Source organism: Mauremys mutica, chromosome 2, assembly GCF_020497125.1.
Source record: "Mauremys mutica isolate MM-2020 ecotype Southern chromosome 2, ASM2049712v1, whole genome shotgun sequence".
In the NCBI taxonomy this organism is placed as follows: domain Eukaryota; kingdom Metazoa; phylum Chordata; order Testudines; family Geoemydidae; genus Mauremys; species Mauremys mutica.
Genome location: NC_059073.1, coordinates 97,712,771 through 97,728,147, shown reverse-complemented (window position 1 = coordinate 97,728,147; position 15,377 = coordinate 97,712,771). Strand labels below are relative to the sequence as shown.

The following is a 15,377-nucleotide window of genomic DNA, read 5'->3' as shown; positions in this document are numbered from 1 at the left end:
CACTTCCCTCGATCTGCTGGCAATGCTTCTACTAATGCAGCCCAATATGCCGTTAGCCTTCTTGGCAACCAGGGCACACTGCTGACTCATATCCTGATTCTCATCCACTGTAATCCTCAGGTCCTTTTCTGCAGTAATAATAAAGATTATGTCACAGGATCTTAAAATGCTTATATGTGCTGTGATGGGGCAAGGCCAAATGGCTATAGTACAGTAGTGAGGAACAGGTATGTTAGCCCCAGGCTAAACAAATCCCTGGTACTATGGTAACCAAATGGCAGTTGCTCCAGGTTAATCAAGACACTTGGGGCCCATTAAGATCCTTCTAGAAAGCAGTGGAGAGAGCTAGGTTGATGGGACACCTGAAGCCAATCAAAGGCTGGCTGGAACTAGTTAAAAGCCTCCCAGTTAGTCAGTGAGGCACACATACCAGGAGCTGTAGGAGGAAGCCATGCTGTTGGAGAAACTAAGCAGTACAAATCCATATCAGGCACAAGGAAGGAGGCCCTGAGGTAATGGTGAAGGAGATATTGAGTGGGGACTTCTGAGGGGAAGTGGCCCGAGCAATTGTACATGTCCTATTTCCAAAAAGTCAGCTATCATAGCTGCTACTATTAGGATCCCTGGACTGGAGCCCGCAGTAGAGGGCGGGCCTGGACTCCCCCCTCCCCTCCCCGATCAATCACTGAGACTGGGACACAACAGAGACTGTGCAAGGGAGGGTTGCTTCTCCTCACCTACCTCACTGGTTTATGATTAAAATGGCTTAGTAAGCTGTGACCCTTGCCTTCTAGAGAGAGAAGGGCTATGTGGAGGGTCACAGTGAGCCTCTGAGGCTAGCGAAATCCACCAGGAAACGCGGGACCCACGGAGACAAAGACAGAGTTTTGTCACAGTGCTTACACAAGAGAAGGTCGTTATTAATATTATCTGTCAAATACATATGGAGAAACGAAATCACAGATAGGCAATGTGATTCTCCGCCCCCCCCAATCACCCAGCATGTCAGTGACAGAGCTGATAATAGGACTGAGGAGCCTTAATGCCCCAGTCTTTTGCAATGACCATAAAAATATCTCTCCCTATTTGTACTTAGTGTTTTTCTTTTATTTTCTTTCTTTTCCTCCTTTCAGTTTCAGATTCCTTTTTGAGAGTATTTGGGAGAGGAAGGGTCTGTATTTGCTACTTCATCAGAGGTTTAATTTGGAAAGAGGGTGGAGACTCAGGTCTTGTCTTTAATTTCTCTGATTCAGTTCACCCATCCCTAGTTGAGATCACCAGCTCACCTCACTTAGGGCATAGAGCAGATGTTGGATGATAGTGATTTCCCATCACTGTCACAGTATGCCATGTATGAACAAGAGACCTAGGCCTTTTGCTTTTAAACACTAGACTCAAAAAAGGTGGGGTTTTTTTGTTTTTGTTTTTTTTAGCGATTTTACTTTATGTGAAGCTGCTAATTAGTTACAAAGGAGAACAAATTACCGTTAAACAAGCTTGTTTCACTGTATGGATTAATTGTGAATTGTGGTGTTGACATAATTTTCCCACTGGTCTACTTTCAATTTCCATTCTAATGAAAGCACATTTTTAAAAAGACTCACAATTAAGAAAGGAAACTCTCTCGCTTTTCTAAAGCTTCTGGTAGCAGAGGTGATGTCCTGTCTATAACATGTAAAGAAAATAACTTCACTGTCTCTACAAATTTATTTTTTCTGTAACTTATACCATTGAAACAGGGGATCCAGAAGAAATGGGAGAATTGTGGAAAAGAGAACAAATTAACAAGCAAACATGCAAATTTTGGGAAGGCAATGTGGTCTAATACTGAAATTGGAAATCAGGAGACCTGGATTCTGTTTCCAGATCTGCCACTGACTTCTTGTTGCTTCTGTTTCCCCTGCCACTCTTTGTACCGTATTTATCGGCGTATAACACGCACTTTTTTCCCCTGAAAATAGGGGGCAAATGATGTGTGCGTGTTATACGCCGATATAACCACCCCAGGCAGAAAAGAAAAGCGCCGCCCCCCCCCCAGCGGCACGGAGCGGCGCCCTAGCCCCTGCCCCACTCCCGAGCAGCGCGGCCCTCGCCCCCCCCCCCGCGGCCCGAGCCCCCGCCCTCTCCCCCCCCCCAGCGGCGGGGCCTGAGCCCCGAGCCCCGGCCTGCGCGAGCCCCCACCTCCCGAGCGGCGCGGCCCGGCCCTAGCTCCCTCCCGAGCGGCCCGGCCCGAGCTGCCTTAGCCCCCGCGCCCCTCCAGAGCGGCCCGAGACCCCGTCCTCCCTCCCTCCCCCGAGCGGCCCTGGCCCTAGCCCCCGCCCCCCTCCCGAGCGGCCCGGCCAGAGCCGCCTTAGCCCCCGCCCCCCTCCCGAGCGGCCCGAGACCCCCCCCCGTCCCCCCCCCCGAGCGGCCCTAACCCGCGGAGCACCGCCCTAGCCCCCGCCCCCCTCCCGAGCGGCGCGGCCCGGCCCGGCCCGAGCCCCCGAGCGGCCTTAGTCCCCGACCCCCTCCCGAGCGGCCCGAGATCCCGTCCCCCCTCCCCCCCGAGCGGCCCTAGCCCCTGCCCCCCTCCCGAGCGGCGTGGCCCGACCCGGCCCGAGCCCCGCCCCCCTCCCGAGCGGCCCGGCCCGAGCCCCCCTCCCCGCGAACGGCGCGGCCCGCCCGCCGCCCCCTCCCAAGGCGCCGCACCCTGAAATTTTTCCTGAAATTTCCCCCTTAAAATGAAGGTGCGTGTTATACGCCTGTGCGTGTTATACGCCGATAAATACGGTATGTCTTGTCTAGTTAGCTTGTAACCTCTTTGGGTCAAGGAATATGTGTAGATTGCCTAGTCCAATGGAGGCCTGAGCACAGTTACAGCCTGTAGGTGCTACTATATTACCAATTATACTACAGATGTTCACAGAACTACAAACATTTTTAATAATCAAAATATCTTTGATTATTAAATGTTAATTTATTATGATCTTAAATTACTTAAAGATAAATTAAAGGGATTAATTATGCATTATTATGCAGAGTTCATTAGACAGCACTATTAGTCTTGCAAGTTACTTTTCTTAGGCTTTGTTTACACTACCAAGTTTTGGTGACAAAACTTGTGTTGACACCCAAAAGTCGACAAACCAAAATTCGTCAAAGGGTGTTCATACTTGCTTCCTCTGAAGACAGATCATGTCCACAGTGTGGGTACCATCATCAACAGTGTGAGCAATGCACTGTGTATTCCACAGTACAGTGTTGTAGGAAGGCGGAGCTGATTCCTGCGCATCTTGGGAGGATTCCCTCTGAGTTCTCCCACAGCCTCCTCAACTGCTGGGAGCAGCATCATGAGTAATTCTGAGCACTCCACGCTGAGGAATGTCAGAACAGCACAACAGTCTCTCCTCCCTGCCTCCCTGTGACAGCAGTCTTCCTGCAACTGTGTTCCCTAGTGCAGGGCAGAACAGGAGCATTCCAATGGTTTGCTCTTGGTTCCCCAAATGGAGCAGCACACTCGGCTGTCAGATACTTCCTGCAGCTTTAAAAGGGGAGGGGTGCATGCCTGCAGGGCAGCAGAGATGAAAACGCTGAGCAGAGCAATTAGGGCAGGCATTGTGGGATAGTGGCGGAAGCCAGTTCTGTTATTAAATTAAACAGCAGTGTCTACACTGGCTCTTTGTCGACAATAGAGGGAGGGAGGAAAGAAAAAAGTCTCTCATGGGGTAGAAGTTTTTGTTGCCAAAACAAGGTATTTTTCCCAAGAATAGTCTCATTGCAGTGTGTATGCTTTCACTGTTTTGTTGCCAAAAGGCAGTTTTTTGGTGACAAAACTTGGTAATGTAGACAAAGCCTTAGAGTGTGAGCAAGTCTTTAGTCTCGGAAGAAATGCTGTGTTGGTGTTGACTTTCTGATTTAGTTTCTTTGGGGGAGCTGTGGAAAGCATCAGGCAGTTTGCTCTCTGTCTTAATCTCTCCAACTAGAGACCATCCTAGAGGCAGAGTTGCTCCCTAAGATCCATAAGTTAGTGTTAGGGCTGAGAACTCTCAAATAAGGGATTTACATGAGTGCTATTTGTGACCACCTGTGTTCCAGGACTAGTATGTGTACAATGTAAATAAAATGAGGTACACCAAGAATACCCCCAGATTCCCCAGCATTATTCCTCCAATGGGATGTTCACTTGCAAGGCCTTGATATCTGCTACCATGCAGCAGAAAGGCAACAATATTAAAGTTTTAAAATGGATCAGAAACCTGTATTTTAAATGTTATTCAAAGGTTGACTAACAAAGGTGTTCTGTTTCCCTTTCCAAGGGACTGAAAAACATATCTAATTTTAGAGAAATCCTGATTCTATAGAAATACATTTGACTACATATATTTACTTTTAAATCTACTGGAGATATAGCCATGGCTTTGACACTGAAACCCAGTATCTCTCTATCACATTTAATTAATGTGAAGAGAAGTGTTTTTTTTATGGCATGCTATTCTGGACTTTGTTAAAGCAGAACTGTGGGTTCTGATATTCAGACATGCTTTATTAACTTGTACTGTCCATTGGTGGCAATTCTTTATGAATATTTTGTGTGAGGACAGAATAGCAATGCTCTGTGCTTTCAAACAACTCCTTTTAGATTATTTAACTTGGTGAAAGATTAATCTTTGGGTTAAATATTTGGAAAGTACTGTTGTTTACTAAATAATACTTTACATGATCCCTACCCCTGCCCCTTATTTTTTTTAGAACTTCCAGCCCTTTCATCAGTCTAATACTAGTGATTTTAAACTGTTTATACAATGGAGCTAACCAATAAGTTGAATAACAACTACCTAGTGAATAGACTTTTGAATAAGTAAAAGCTCCATTGTGAATAGAGCAGACAATTTTTTAAAGGAGGAAAAACTTGGATTTTTGGCCTATTACTGACATGAAAAACTTGTGAACTTCATCATACTTTATATTTTGTCATTAAATATGAAAAGTAAAACAATGTTATAGCTATGAAGTAAGTCAGCAATTTAGAGAAAATTCATCAGAGCATTGACCAATAAATGAAAATGTCCACAACTTGGTGCTGGCTGGTTTCTGAAAGACTGCCAAAACCAAGACACAAAGGAAAAAAGATACTATAGACATGCGTCTATAGTATACTATAGACATGTGTGTCATAAAGCATACAATATATTCTTCAGACAACATATCCATAATATTCCCATTACACTGCCTAGGCAACAAACAGTAGATCGATGATGGTATTCTCTATCTAGATTTCAGAAGTCAACTTTTCTGACAAGAAGGCTTTATTTACAATAAACATGCCAGTCCTGGGACAGAGGTGGTCACACGGGATGGAAAACAATTGGATTTCGGGGGTTTGGAGTTATTTTTTATTTCACCTATTTTCTCTAGTGTATATAAGAAGGGTAGCCCTGTGTGGTGTACAGAGAAGGGAAGAGGGTGCAAAGGTCTTCCCCATGTGAAAGGGAAAGGCTAATAGCAATTGAAGTACATCTACCAGAGATCCAAGTGCTGCCAGCAGCACTAGATGTGCCTCAACCCCAGCAGAGATAAGACGGGGGCGGGGGAAGGTGTGTGGGTGAGTCTGACTGGACTCTTGACTATAACTTAACAGCAGCCAATGGAACTGGCCCAGCAAAAGGAGAGGAGAATATATGCTATATGGGTGCCCTCACAACTCAGCCAGAATACCAGAGGGTATAATCTATTTCCTTTGCTAAAACATTCACAAGTAAAGCTGATTAAATAAGCACCCTCTTTATCCTCTGGAAATAACATAATTATTGTTTAATATCTGACAGACATCATATAGCTAAATGAATAGTTCCATCAGACTGGAAATAATATAAAAATGTAGATCTGAGGAATTAGTTGGGGATACCTATAGATGGGTTACCATGTATTCTTCAGGAAAGACAATCTCCTAACTTCAAACTGAACTAGATACTGGATGAATGTGACTTCTATTGTGAAGGAAGCCACTGGGGTTTTTAATCTCTCAGCGAGAGGAAAAAGGATATGAATTTATGTCATGAATACCATAGTGATCATAGCATAAAGGAACTGCATGTGTCTGTTCAGCCCTTGTTGCAAAGGGGTGGTCAGATTTTGTGTTCCGCATTTAAGAGAACTCTGCTAGGAGATTTTGTGATGCTATCCCCCAATGTGTCAACTAGAGTCCTGCACCCTGTATAAAATACAGCATTCAGATATGAATAGTCAAGGGTGAGATCTTAACATTCATTTTCCTCAAGCATTGATGTGAGAAAAACTTGATCATTTGAATGTCCAGTGAAAGGAATTACCAAAGTGATACAAGCATGGCCTAAGTGACTTCAGTTTTAAATTCATGGGGAATTTTTTCCTTCCATTTGCTCAGCAGAGTATAAACCGGTTTAATCTAAACTCCCTGTTGTTCTAGTTTTCATTTACCTTTCCTGACAGCAGTGTGTTCCACATCCCCATGCCCATTCAAACCTCTGGTTTTTTTCCCCAAATGTTTCAGAGCTCTGAAAATCATGGTGTGTGTGTGTATATATGGATACAATTGCATAATATTATATAGTTGTGGTGACCTTACTGGTCTGCTGTTTGATCCATGAATGGGAACAACTATCTAATGGTTTTGGTAGAGCTTTTGTGTTTCCAATTACACACTCTCTCTCTCTCTCTCTCTCACACACACACATGCCTTCATATAACTGTTTACTAATATGACGTGTTTGAGAATTTCACCTTTCCTTCTAATTAATCTTGCTCTGCTGACTACATTATAACAACTGTATGTGCACCCAGAAAATCATTGTTCTGAAAATTTACCTTTAGTTGCCAGCAGCTGTAAAGTAAGGCACAAAACTACCAAAATGTGATAGATTTTTCTTCTATGCTTAAAAAAAGAAGGCATATTTATACTATGGCCATCCAAATTTTCTCATGTTGCATGTTCTCAAACTGTCTTGTTGCAGTAGATATTTTTCTGGATCATGTGTTGCTTTGGCTCTTGCCAAATTGACCTACTGGAGCGGGACATCCTTAGTATCTACAGTATATCATAAGTGGTGGACAAGATGGTGGACAAGTTAGTCTTTGTTAGTGGCATTTTTTCTCTGTATCCTTAATATCAGTCAGATAACTTCACTTACCATGTGAGATCAACATCATTAGATACATTCATACTTTGAAGATGAATGTGAAGACTTTAAGGTGCTTGAAGGCTTGTAAAATGTCTCTTGACCATCAATTATTAACATATTTATTTCACTGGTGAAAAGACGTCACCCTCAGCCTGACATGACATGGATGGTCTCATTGAACACCTTTGTTTACATGCCAACTTTGGTACCCTTTGTAAGGAATATTAATGGCAATTGGCAATACTTCTAAGCAGCACACACATAGTTATTTCATATGGAATGTGCAAATAGTTTTGTAAATGTACAGTCTGTATAATGAGAAATGTACAGATGAGTCTATTTATTTTTTTAAAAGCTCAAGTAACTGTGCAGAAGTAACCTGTACTGTAAACAAATCAGATTTTTGGAGGTGAACAACCTCCAGTCCCTGTGCAGCTCCCAGCATGTGAGGGGAAGAAACTTATCAGTGGATACAAAGTATATTGCACTGGGGTCGCTTACATTAGTTTACCACCCTTCAAGCATCTATACAACCCCTTTTTCCTCTTTCAGCCCCAGGTCCACCTGCCCAGAGGCAGGTTAATTCAGAGGACATACTGTATATAAAGCTTTGTGGAAAGTCACAAACAATAAAATTAAAATAGTGCCTAGGAACAACAATACATGCAAAAATAAGTTTGTAATTGATCCAAAGGGCTTTAGTAAGAACTGTGAAGAGCAAACTTGAATTTTGCAGATTGATACTACAGAATTATTTCATTTTCAGGACCATTAAAAAGAACAGTTCTGTCACCCTTTGGAATCAAATAGTAAATCCATTAAGTATGACTAACTTTTCATTTCCTCATTTAACTTTCTACCATCAGACGTAACTTTTAGTAAGCATCAGAGGTTAAAAATGAGGCATGCTCATGGTTCTGAATCAACAACATCAGAAAAAATGGTTTAATTGTAGCGGGCCATGTTCTTAGCAAAATAAATATTTGACTCTGCCTTATCTTTCCTTCTGGCTACTTTGCTTGGATTGTGGGTATGGTACTACTACCAGCAAGGGTAGAATAGATAATGTAATACTCAGTGGACCTAAAGATTTGAGAGTGACTGGGAGTTGAATGTTTTAATTTAATCCCATATATTTAAAATTAACATAATTAAAAGATGTAGCATATGTCTTGCATACCAAATTATTGCATTCTGTGAGCAAATATATGGAGGGTCTTAGAGTCTTGTCAGGCTATTCCTTCCGAAACAGGCTGCTTAGAGATGAAACCATTGTAATACAATTAGTGTCCTAGAATACTGATGTTTTCTGGTAAATATTTTATCATTTTATTATTTTTTTGCAGCTGCCCTACCAAAATCACTTCTTCCTCTCTCCCATGGGCAGCAGATAGCTGTCAACAAACAGATTTTTTTAAAGTGGCCTCTCTGCCACATCATAACATTTGTATACATTAATGGTTGTAAAGGGTGTCTGCCAAGTGTGCCTGCCTCCATCCCTGTTCTCATGTCAACTCAGTAAGCATGACTTTGCTTTCATTTATACCATTGTAAAGCTGGGAAATACAATTTGTGTTTGGCTATTAATCTCTGGTGACTGTTGGTAAATATTGCGTTTTTCATTGTAACAACTGGTAATGTGGAAAATATAGTAGTTGTGATATTGGCAGATCATGTGCCCTCTAATGCCAAGATCTTCATGTCTCAACTGACCAATGACATATATAGCTGGAATCAATCTGGCTCACCTGTGTGTTAGTATTGTTAAAATAAGTATTAGAATTTTAACAATGGATTTAGACTTTATTAAATGCTTGTAACTTGATTCATACATTAATTTCATTTATAACATCTGTATCCCATGTTGCAAGGCAATAGCTGAGCTGTTCTATTGTGAGCTCCTGTGACCTGTGTGAACCACCAGACAAGAGAGAGACATTAACTGGCGTGAAGTGCTGATCTCCAGCAGAGGGTGTTATGTTCTGCCAAATGGAAGAGGTCCATTGACACCAGAGGGACTATTGTGGGATGTTAAAGAGGAGGATGATGGTGGTGGTTCTGCTCTCCTTCCCATGAAGATGAGTCATGCATGTGGATTCCTCCTGTCTGCTGAGCTTGCAGCTCAGAGCACAATGGCTGAGGGATATAAAAACCCGTAACAAGAAGGAACTGATGCTTGGACTCTGGCGGGTAAGGTTACAAGGCATAAGCTAGAGATCCCCAATGCTTAGCCTGTGTTAGCCCTAAAATTCACATAGAGCTTGCTTATTATAGAAGCTTCTATTGCAATCTTAAGTCTCAAAATAACTTATTTGTATGTTTAACCTTGTAAATAACTCTCATTTCCTTTTCCTATTAAAATCTTTATATGGTTTATTATAGGACCTGCTACAAGTGTGGTATTTGGTGTGAGATCTAAGGTGAAATTGATCTGGGGTAAGTGACTGGCCCTTTGGGACTGAGGGTAGTCTGAATATTGCTGTGATTCTTGGTGTAAGGGACCATTTATCATACAGGTATGCTCATCTGAGTGACTAGGCAGATCAAAGTACCCAAGGCGATTGTCTGTAGCTCCCTGTTTAGTACCTGTAGAGTTAACACTTGATTGTTGGTGAAATCTAAATATCCCAAATATTCTATTTCTATAAGTGCCCTGAGGTTGCTACTCCATGCTCTTGAGTCACTGCAAGCAGCTTTACAGTAGTATTCAAAAATGTAATTGCAGCTCTATCACAGTTGGGTTGTGCTACATTTTGGCAACCTATACTTTGTGCTGTGATTCCTACATCTGGTGGTGGTACATGTGACCTATCCTTCTGTAAGCGTGTGGACTCACCCCTCCGGCGCCTCCTGCTGGTCTCTGTCAGGAATTAGGTCATCCAGCTTTCAGAGTGCCCTCTGCAGGCTGGTGATCCACCTTACTGCTGGCCCCCATGTCCCTCCCAGGACCCCAATAACCCTTTCTCTGGGGTGCTGCCCCTCTGGGAGTAACTCCTCAGTCTCAGGGTCTCCCCACCCAGGGTAACCCCCAGCCCCGCCCTCTATCCCCACTTTGCCTCATTGTAAGGCTACTGCCAGTCACCAACTAGCCCCCGTTCCCTGGGGCAGACTGCAGTGTATGCCACTCATCACTGGCAAGGGGGGTTTGGGCCTGCAACACAATACCTCTATGGGGCCTTGGACAAGGCCCTGCAGCCTAGGGAGTTGCCAGTCTGGAGCTCCCCAGCCCCTCTGGCCTTTCCCCGACCCTGCCTTACTCTTGGTACCCTGAGCTTCCCAGCAGCCAGGCCCTGCTCTCTCCCAGCCTGGAGAGAGACCGTGTGTGCCTTTACTCCTGGCTCAAGCCTTTATAGAGCCGGCTGGGTCCTGATTGGGGTGTGGCCCCCAGCTGAGGCTGTTTCCCCCAATCAGCCTCACTGCTTTTCTCCTCCCACAATCCTCCTCCAGGGCTGTTTTAAACTCCCCAGGGCAGGAGTGGGTGTTCACCCCACTACACCTTCCGTCACCCCCCCTCCACCCCACCTCCCAAAAAACGATACCCTTTCATTTTCTCCCTTCCAAAGTCTTTCCATCCCTACCCATCTTGACAGCTGTGTTCTCTAGGAAGCATCCCTACCTGGCAGCTGTTTTTCACAGCAGTGTTGTTGATGTTAAATGAGTGACCTGCAACTTCTGTTGCCACTGTCATTGGCAGATGAGTCACTCATGGTCTCTGGCTGTGGGGATGCTGGTTGGGTGGGAAGTTGGTTGAATGGTGGAGTGGATCTCCCCCTGTCTGGGCTGGGAATCTATGTGGACCAGATCTGGCTGATGGATGGTATGGAGTGGCGGAAAACATATCCCACTGTTTGGTGGACCATCTGGGAAGAATTCTGTATCCCTGTGGCTCACAGATGTTCTGGGTGGTGAAACATGTTCATGGCTGGTGGATGGTCATAGGATGGTGGGGGGGATGCCTCTCTTGGCTGACAACCACTTTTGAAAATATAAGATTATTTATTTTTCAAACTGACAATAGCTAAATACCCTGGTTTTGTTTTGCTCTTTTGCTTCCCTTTCCATTAAAACTGTTTCCAGTTTCATTTATCACTTGCTTTAACTGCTTTAGTATCAGCATGCAAGAGATCCATTTCCCTTCTCAATTACTGAAACCACTTCTAACTCAGTCTGCCTAAGCAAACATGCTGTTTATGGACAGAATGTAAAGTACATGGGCTTATAACATTATAGCTGACTTAACAAAAGCTTATAAACTCCACTATGTCCTCAGCAGTTGGATGATTTAAAATTCATATGTTTTTAACTCTGCCCAGCACAGTAAAAACCAAAATGCCTTTAGGCAAACATTAAAATAAAATAAAATGTAATTGCACATACAGAGCAGCTCAAATTTGTGATTGCTTTATGAAAATCCATTCAGAATAGGCCGGAGCAGGCAGAATGTATGAACAGTAAAAATAAGCATTATAACACATCCTTAGGAAAGAGCACCATCAAACCCAGTCCAGTTCTGTGGCTGTAGGAACAGGATGTGCAGACTCAGCACTCCTGCTCTGTAGGTTAAACTCCATTCATTGAAGAAATGATATATCATCCTCTCTCCCAGCTTGGAGTTAAGGAACACTGGTGACCAGTTAGCAAAAGGAGAAAGGAATAAATAAATAAAGTGAATTGATCCTTCTCTTCTTTCTTTCCTCTTACGTCTGTTTCATGAACCTGAGATGGTAAAAAGAAACCAGTGAAATCATTTGATTCTATTTTAGTCTCATATATCCCTATAATTTCTAGCCTTATTTTCTCTTGGAAGTCACATTGTGTAAGGTTCTACAGGGATGGGACTGAAATCCAGGTCTGCAAGATGGCCAATGACTCCGCAGCACTACCTAGCAGCCATAGTAGGGCCACATGCACTACCACCTAGACTCTATGGAGATAAATATCACAGGAAGTACCACCTCAGAAGGCTGGGTTCACAGTTTTCCCTCACGGTCCCTGATTGGTCCAGGCACCCTATTTAAGCCTAGGAACAGTTCTAGGACATGACCAGGCACTGAAATGGACTCCCCTGCCAACTGTAGTGACTGACCTGTCTCTCAGTTTGTTCTCAGACTCCTGACTCTTGGCTCTGACCTCTAGCGCTATTTCTGGTCTCCAACTGCCACTGCTCTGACCACAAGCTTGGTCGTGACACATTGTACATGCTAGATGTACAGGATTGGGATGTTTCTGATAAATAAGGCTGGGAACTTTTCCTAGGTGCTTAAGGAAGTTAAGTGCCCAACTTCCATCTGACTGTATCATTTTGACTTTAATACAATACATATCATGCATTCTATATACAGTCTATAGAATACAATGTATAAATAATAAAGTCTCTAAAATAAAGTGCTTCAATAAATTTTCAAACTCAATACCTTCACATGTAACTTCAATTCTGTAGAATCAATATTTTCAGATGAAACATTTCTGAGTCAGAAAAAATGTAACTAGTTCTAGTGTATCCTTCCCATAGGGGAGTGGTGGAAGACTTTCAATTAGAAATAAGGATTTTATATATGTAGTGTGATACTTCCTTTTCTGACCCATATCTGCAACCATCGTGTCTCTTTGCACTTCTTCCTCAGCCTTCCTGTCATGGTGGGTGTTCTGTGTTCTGGCTGAGAGTCTGTGGTGGCTGGCGAACTGATCTGCCTTGTTCTTTTCTTTACTTCATGTTGGTTCATACTATTGAATGATCTCCGTTGTAGTCACAGCACTTCTTTTCACAAATCTCCTTTCATTTCTCTATCTTTCATGATATTTATGACTCTGTGACTTGCACCATGTTGGTACTCTTTAACTTCATCTGTGTGCACTACCAAATACAACATCTGCCTTGATATTGGAGTACCTTTTGGGAGGCAGAGTGGATTTTTGAGTTACCATGAAGCAAGCCTCATCTTACCTACTCCACCCCTAATTTGCATAAATCACAGCCTGTTCTGGTGATCTTCAACCCTCACTCAGACAACATGCTACACCATTTATTTTCTACCACTTTTTTTTTGGCGGGGGAGGGGCTTTTATGCATTTCCACACACCTCTGCAGCCCTCACTTTACCTTTCCTCCCGTTACATATGTGAGTGAACAATGTCTGAGTTTTGCCCTTTGTCACCATGCTGACAATTCAGCCAGTTTACTCCCATGAGCTCACCCTTAATTAAATTAGAAGTTGTTTTACATCACATATTTATAGATTGATTTATGAAAAAGGAGCCAGCAGGATAACTAATGGCAACAGTTATCAAGAAAACAAACAAAAACTGAGGAAAGGTGTCAGAAATGCCTTTTACTTTGTACATCAGCATTTAACACACAGCCTGCATCCAAGACCTCTTTTAATTCTTTTGAATTTCATCATGCTAGATAAATACTGAAGTTGTTTATCACATCAAATTCCACAATAATTTGCACAAACATTAAGCAGAATTTATTTAATATTCTATACTACATAATAAACATATTTTAATGACCGTTAATTTAACCTGCAACAAATTGATAAATCTATTGATAAATGCAGCCAGATCTGTAATTTGTGTGCAGATTTATTTGAATGACTTCCTGTGAAAATATAAATATCTAGTTTTATAGTTTTTGTTTTCTTTCAACCAGTTACATATTGGAATTGTCATGTAATAGTTGTGACTACAGTTAATAATGCAATTTGTTCTTTCTATATGAATATCTTTTTTTCTTTTTTTTTTAGAATTAGGATCTTCCCACTACAGGTTAGAAAAAGGTACATTTTAGGAACTACATATACTTTGTGAATAATCTCTGTGGATCATCAGTTACTTTGCTAAAGTGTTTCTGCATTTGTATTAAAGACTTTAGTGTTCAGATACTTCAGCTGATATTTCTATCTTGGATATAGTGAGAGTGCACTGGGTTGCATAATGTTAATGTAATGGATAGTAGGCATATGGACTGTCTTCATTCCTCAGAACCTTGAAAGAGTACTGACAATTTATGTCCCTCTCTAGCATTGCCTATATATCACATGAATCAAATGGAACTGTTGCATTTCCATATACCTAATTAGTCAGATCATATACTTTGAATAAAACTAAATTACTTTAATTGTATAAGGGAAAAGAACAACCAAGGTCTGAAACAGTGTGAGAAGCTTTAACAGCTTCCATCTAGCCCACTTCCAGAACAATGTCTACCTTATAGCCATTTAGTCTTCACTTCTTCTCAACCAATAAGCGTTGAACTCTGCCACCTAGAGAGAGAATTTCAGCACTGAAAAGTGCACTTACAACAAAAATAAGTGTTTAAGTTGCATACACTGCAGGAATGCATGCTGTACTTTTGTCATATGAACAAAGGGACTTTACTATGCACTTAAATCTCTGGTGAACAGGAAATTGTAGTTTTTGAGTTCTCGTCACAAATTCAAATGAGCAGATTTAGAAATATTTTTGTTCTGTGAGTGTACAGCACCTAAGACAATGGGGTATTTGTATATGACTGGGGCTCCTAGGTGCTACTAGGTATAGAAATTAATATAACTTTGTCAAGGTGAGAATACAAGCTCCGTTCTTTAACGTTAAAAAGGCTTCTTTGAATAAATTATGTTTAGTAGTCCAACAAATTTGGACAGCACTAAAGAAAGTAAATAGCTTATAGCATACTTTAAAAATATTTGCAAAATAGCATATGCTTTAAAGGGTACAATAGCTTCATTTAGCCTATGGTCATCAATTATATGTACAGCATATTATGAATTCATATTTTGTTGACATTATACAAATTGGTCTGGCACAGACTTGTTAATAATACCACTAGTTTATAATTGTGGGGAGTGCTGTCTGAAGGGAAAACAAAGTAGCCGTGAATCTAGTAACCCTGCTTGTCTAAACCTGTGTGTGTGTGTGTGTGTGTGTGTGTTCACCAAGAGGGAGAGGAGATTTATCACTGTACCATTTTTATTGTTGACCTATTTGTTAGATTTCATATTTCTGTCTGATTTCCTGCTCATCAGGTTTTCATGCTACTGGAACTGTCCTAAAGGGATAACTTGATCTTTAACATGTAGTTGGGTGATATTTTTTCTGGAAGCGCTGTTGGTATAGGAAACACCATCTGACTTATTATTGCTTATTCTCTGTCACGGAATGTAACTGTACAATACACTAACTTCATTGTCAGTGCAATTTAACACTCCCCAGCTCCTCTCCATTGTTTTTTCTCATTAT

The 15,377-nt window shown here is 42.0% G+C and overlaps 1 long non-coding RNA gene across 1 annotated transcript in view; it reads left to right on the top strand.

The window, feature by feature from the left end:
- The first annotated feature begins 350 nt into the window (after positions 1–350).
- The window catches only part of LOC123362845, a 29,140-nt gene continuing 14,113 nt past the window's right edge, over positions 351–15,377 (top strand). The window contains exons 1-4 of the long non-coding RNA XR_006576599.1: positions 351–512; positions 9,008–9,326; positions 9,519–9,572; positions 13,883–13,915. This is a non-coding gene — a long non-coding RNA (uncharacterized LOC123362845). The remainder of the gene's footprint in view (positions 513–9,007; positions 9,327–9,518; positions 9,573–13,882; positions 13,916–15,377) is intronic.